This window comes from Amblyomma mixtum, chromosome 10, assembly GCF_055824585.1.
Source record: "Amblyomma mixtum isolate Tamu chromosome 10, ASM5582458v1, whole genome shotgun sequence".
NCBI lineage: Eukaryota > Metazoa > Arthropoda > Arachnida > Ixodida > Ixodidae > Amblyomma > Amblyomma mixtum.
The window spans coordinates 44,832,484-44,838,483 of record NC_143021.1 but is presented as its reverse complement, the minus strand read 5'-3'; the positions used below and the strand labels follow the sequence as shown (position 1 = coordinate 44,838,483).

General features: G+C 44.3%; 1 long non-coding RNA gene across 1 annotated transcript in view; it reads right to left on the bottom strand.

Annotated features, from left to right (window-relative positions):
* Positions 1–513: 513 nt before the first annotated feature.
* Positions 514–6,000, bottom strand: part of LOC149325678 (uncharacterized) — a 60,291-nt gene continuing 54,804 nt past the window's right edge. Inside the window, exon 2 of the long non-coding RNA XR_016285995.1 lies at positions 514–643. This is a non-coding gene — a long non-coding RNA (uncharacterized LOC149325678). The remainder of the gene's footprint in view (positions 644–6,000) is intronic.

Below are 6,000 nucleotides of genomic sequence, written 5' to 3'. Positions count from 1 at the left end.
GCCACGCCTTTCCTCCGCCCGGGAGGCGCCGCCGAGTGACATCCCAGCTGCCGACGCTGCTCGCCTCTGACCGAGACTGCGCATGCGCGACACGCAGCTGGCGTGTCGTGCTCTACTGCAAGGGGAGGAGGAGGGTCGCGGTGTATAAATGACGGTGATGCGGCAGTGGAATAAGCAAGACAACTAGACGTAACAAGGGATATACCGTACCTCTCACTGCGTATACCCTGGCGTAGGTGAGCTAAGCCACTGCGAATTTTTTCCTGTGAGCAAGAACATTCCTTGTGTTTGTGTGAATTGTCTTCACGCTTCCTGAAACGTTGTATTTTCCTATGTCTTAATAGTTATCTCTTTTCTTCCAGCTGGAAATAAATGTGCAAACCGAAATGAATGCGTAAGTGCTAACCCCCTTTGTCCTAACTGCGGTAAGCCCCACGAGGCAACGTTTTTCTGCTGCACTGTTTACCAAAAGAAGAAAAATCATCTACAAGTACATTCCAACAATACAGACTATAAGTCACCAAAAACTGCTTTAATTGAACAAAACCAAATCCAGGGAAGTCACCGCAGGAAAAATTCATCACCAGGGAAGAAAGCTCCTCAACCGCCTCATCTTCCACCGCATCAAAATGTTGAGCACCTCCTGTAACGAGTACACATGTGAACACTTCACGGCAGCCGCAGTATGCAACCAACCACCCACGCGAAGCATCTGTTCACCAAAACTTTGTTCACCAACTCTGTTCATCTTCACCAACTTTATTCATCTGTTCACCAAAACATGCTAAAATGTTCAGCACTATGGTTATATGAGCGACTTCGAGCAATTCGCCGCAGAGCAGAGAGACAAGCATGCCGGATGAATTATAGAGAAGACATCAGAGTTGTTAGGAGTGCACAGAAACATGTTCAGCGCCATTTGGACAAGCTCGCAAGACGGGAATGGCGATCCTTTTGCACAAAGCTTTATCCCAGAAAGCCTCTTTCTAAGGTATGTAGCAGCTAGTGTATGCAGCCAGTCAGCCCGTGCCACTAAATCCTTTTAAGTGCTTAGGTGTAAATGCGAATATTTTTTTCGTCTCGGCGCAGCGGAGGCTTCTTGTTCTAAGATCATTGCTCGATTAACAGCCGTATTGGTGCCATTGCCTCTCCAAAGCTTTACCCCTTCACCTAACACTGTCCTCCATGACGAACTGTTCTCTACGGAAGAACTCCATGCGGCCAGGCAGCTACCAATAAAATGTGTAAGCTACACTGACCTTTCTCACTTGAGAAGTAAGGCCAAGGTTCAGCTCACAGTTTATAACACCTCCTGGGAGTCCGGCTGCCTTGAAACATGCTAGAAGCGTGCACATGTCATTCCTATTCTCAAGCCTAGAAAACCATCAACTGACTTAAGCGCCTACCGTCGCATTGCGCTTTTAAGCTACATCGGAAAGCCGACGGAGAAAATGGTACACTCTTGCTCTACCTGGGACTAGATGAACAGGGGAATTTACCGTCCGACCATGTCTGGTTTCCAAAAAGGATGCAGCAGCAGCATTATTGCCCATACCAGCTGTGTCAAACGCAGCAGAGCAGAGTGGTCTATGACCATGGCTGTGTTTCTTTACATGAAGGAAGCCTTTGATAATCTCACACTTGAGTGAATTCATTCAGCCTTACAATCAGTTAGCATTGGTGGACGAATGCATGACTGGCATGACTATCTGCATGAAAGATGAATTTTCACGTCAGCAAGTTAAGGTGACACAGCTCTGCATCAAATATTGTGCGGAGTACCTCAGAGGGGGATTTTAAGTCACACCCTTTTCAATATCTCATTTGGCTTGGAAAAATGGTTACCACCTACAGTTGAACTCTCCCTCTATGTACATGTATGGTGTTCCGGATGCAACAGGTGCATTGTGGACGTCTGACTACAGAGGGAAAAACGCTGTATTGAATCATTCTTAAGTCAGCATGGTCTCAGCATGTTGCCAGATAAAAGCCCAGCAATTGCATTTTCGAGGCGCGATCTCTCGCGATACGGGCTGAAAGTTGCTGGTCCCCCAATACAATACGTCACAAGCCATAAATTCCAGAAGGTGACGCTTGACAGGTCGCTATCATGGTCCCCACATGTGCAACAGCTGAAAGTCAAGCTCTGCTCTTGCGCCTGTATGCTCTCCACTATCAGAAGAGGCTGCTCTACACCTTCATTACTACGACTGTATGAAGCGCACTGTGAAGGCCTTCACTACAGTCTCCCAGCTCTTCAGGGTATTTCTCAAGCAAATATTAAAATCCGTGAAGCTATGCTAGCTAAAGCCTTGTGAATCTGCATTGACCTTCCCAAGAACACCTCCACAGTGGGTACTCTAGCAGAGAGCAGATGCCTATCTGCATCAGTACTGTTAACCCTGGAGCTCCTTCGTGCCGAGGTGCGGTTTGTGGCTCGTGTACTTAACCATCCATTCACAGAGTACTACGTAGAGGAAGTTTCTGATTTCTGACCTTCTTCCATAAAAATACCAGCACTCTGTCACAACCTCCTCCCCATCTTAGAGGTACTATCAGCGTCAATTGAAACGCGAACAAGCCAATTGAAACGCGAACAGCACAACTCGCAGATATTATACTAGGGAGGCAAAATACATCAGCAGTTGATTTCCCCTTCGAAGCCGAAAAGACCGCTCTTCTGAAATGTTAATAGGCCACGCCTGTATTTTATCTCCAGCGTCTAATATGCTTGATTTTTTGTGCTCGCGTTTCAGGTGTTTTGTTCGCATTTCATTTGACGCTGATAGTACATAGCATGGCACATCAGGACAACAGTCCCTGGCATTAAAATAAAAACAAACACCCCTGATCCTGCACTTGAGTACTTGCTCTTGAGAACAATTATGGTTGCTACAGTGTGCACCGCCACATCTACATTGATGGCTCTGACACCTCCATGTCATCAGCAATTGGCACCTGGACTCCGTAATTGTGCACCACAACTACATCGACTCGACGACTGCTACCGAGCTGGCTGCTCTAAGAGCAGCGTTTACTTACATTCTGCAACAACTGCCAACAGCGTGGGTTATCTTCAGTGACTCTCGCACTGCACTACAATCAATAAAGTCATCAGGAAGCCTTCAGGAGTACATCGTCGATGACTTGAACAGATTGCACACCGAGGCCTGTGAACTATGTCACCGTGTTGTGCTTCAGTGGTTACCCACTCACTGCGGCCTCGCAGACAGCAATCATGCTGACGGTGCAGTGAGGTCGGCACATGGTGACACATCCTTGTTCCCACACGTACCCTTTTCTTGTTGTGATGGCATGAGTCTTCTGACTTATTAAATGATGGCATATGCAACACTCTTTTTGGTGTAATCCGCAGTGTCAATGTAGACCCCTTCTTCATATCAACCCAACTTGTGACTTCCGCATGCCTCACAATTTAGATAGACATGATTGCAATTACCTGCACTGAATTGGCATGGACGTTCCCTTCACTAAATGCCATCTTCATAAAATTGGTGCATCAAGTAGCCCTCTGTACCCGACATGTGGTGTGCGCGAACATCTTCAACACTTGATCTGCTGCTGCCAAACCTTTATTAACCATTGCAAGGCACTGTTAAGTGCTTTAGGACTCCGTCAGGATGACCCTGTGCACCTGGAGCAGTTTCTTGGACCCTGGAGTGATGTGGCTTTGGTTGCATGAGGGACAAAAGCATTATTAGTTTTTCTTAGGGAGATGGGTTGGTGGACACACTTCGATAATTATGTGTGTTTGTGAGTGCATGAGTGTTGACTATGCTATATTTCACTTTTCACCCTTTACTTTTTTCCTTTTCCTCTCTTTTTCACCCTCATCTTCTTCTCTTCTTTCACCCTCACCTGGAGTAGCATGCTGTGCTAACAACCACGCAGACCTCTCCTGTATTCATTAGTCTCTCTCTCCCTTCAGCAAAACAAGGGTCCCGTGTCAATACTCTGTGTCATTTCTAAAGGATCAGTTGGTATTTGATTTCAGGGAAAGAGAAGTAAATATTATTTAACATGACGAGGCTGTTCTTGACATTTCCACAAGCATAATATAATCTCACAGTTCCTTTTGTGATAGAGCAGTGCTAGGAGTTGTATTTTGTTTACAGACTATGTGATACAGGTGGACCAGCTCCGCAACTTTCATTGCAAGGCTAATCTTGCTTGCCCCTTAGCAACATCACTAGTGCCACAACATCTACATGTACTTGACAAGAATTGAAATGTTCATGTACATTACTCTCATAAGGTAACTGGTACAAATTTTTTTTCCTTCAAAAAAAGTACACTGCTTGAATTATCAATTACCCTAACAAATAAAATTGTAAGACTGCCTAGTAATTGCTAGGCAGTGGCCCAGAAGTTTGAGCATGCACCTTGCATGTGGACGGCGCTGGGTTCAATCCCCAGTGCTGCTGGGTAGATGCCAGCTTTCTACAGGCCTTGCGTGTAGCTTTTGTGGCATGAAATGCTTTGGAGAAAAGTCCTTGAGCAGACAATTTCTTCAACAGGCCGGTGATTCGGTCCACTATCCAAAAACTTAAATCTGCTTCGTGCGATAAAGCCCAATTGTGGCCCTTTTTCTAATATTTTCAGACAGGAAATGTAGCATTCCTTTGTCTTAGGAAGTACTATTCAAGCTACCGGAGCCAAAATCAAATTTACATGTTGCAAAAGAACATTATGTGTTGCGTAGCTAATGTTGGTTTACATTACACACAGCAAAGCCATCAAACAAGAAAGATCTATTTTTCACCGTGACCATACATCTTTCTACAACTGTCGCACCTCAAGCCAACCTCGGCACCATTTTATAAATTTTGAAAACAAGTAAATTGGAACCTTTGCTTCAGCCTTACAGGAATTGGCTGACAAATGATACATCATGCAGCCCCATGATTAATAAAGAAACTAGCTTCAACAGGTTTTTCAGTACAAAAACCTAGTCTCTGAACACTAAGAATATTTTCTGTAAGCGTCTTTGTATTTCCCCAGTGTCATGTGATATATGCATTTCAGTTTGCACGTGTCTTTTGTTAGTGAAACGTCCCATGTGTGTTAATGAACATTCCTGAACGTTTACCATAGGTGGTTGCATTTGAGACTCTTATTCCTCTCTTCTGCTTCGTGCTCTGCACCTAATTTTTTTTTCCCCGTTACTGCTTGCACTTGCTGTATGCCCTCCCCATATCATAGTGATGTAACGAAATCTGACTCGACATAACTGTCCTACCATAACGCAACACGTCCGATACAAGTGGCTTAGTAGTCATATAAACTAATACTGCTAGTGCTGTGGCAGAGTTGTGGTACGATTTTCATATGAAATTATACAGCATTTTGACGTGCTTACCAAACAAGGTGAAATATTTAGACTCTTTTATAAGCATAGCATTCATATTTTGTTTAGAGTACACTCAAAATTGTGCTTGATATATATGTGGTTTTAAAGGGCAACTGCACCACTTTTTGAAAATTCCAAGCTACTCAAGGATTCAAATCTATACAAGCTGTAGGTAAAGCATGCCAACAGTTCTGGTGTCAGCATTTAAAATATTGATATAATCAAAGATTAAGTTTTAGACTTTTCTTCACAACACCGGAGGAGAGCAGAGAAGGTTGGTGTGATCCCAGACAACACCAAACATCCTGAGGACGTCCTAAAATGGTCCAAATGTCCTCAAGGCTTCTAAAACATCCTCAATATGTCCTCATAATGTCCTAGGTTGGATTGTCCTGGAAACGTCCTCAGAACGATGTCCTCAGGTCATACGGGTGGGTTCGTGGTCCTCAAAATGTCCTCTCGAGGACATATCTGCGAACACGCATGCATGAAAATCACCAGCAAAATAATGCATGTATTTTCATTCTAATATATAGCTTAGAAGAGCAGAAAGCTGGGCGGTTTGGTTGATATGCATACGTCTTTTTCTCGTCTTGCTTTGTTCTCGTTTTTTCTGCGCAAATTTTTTC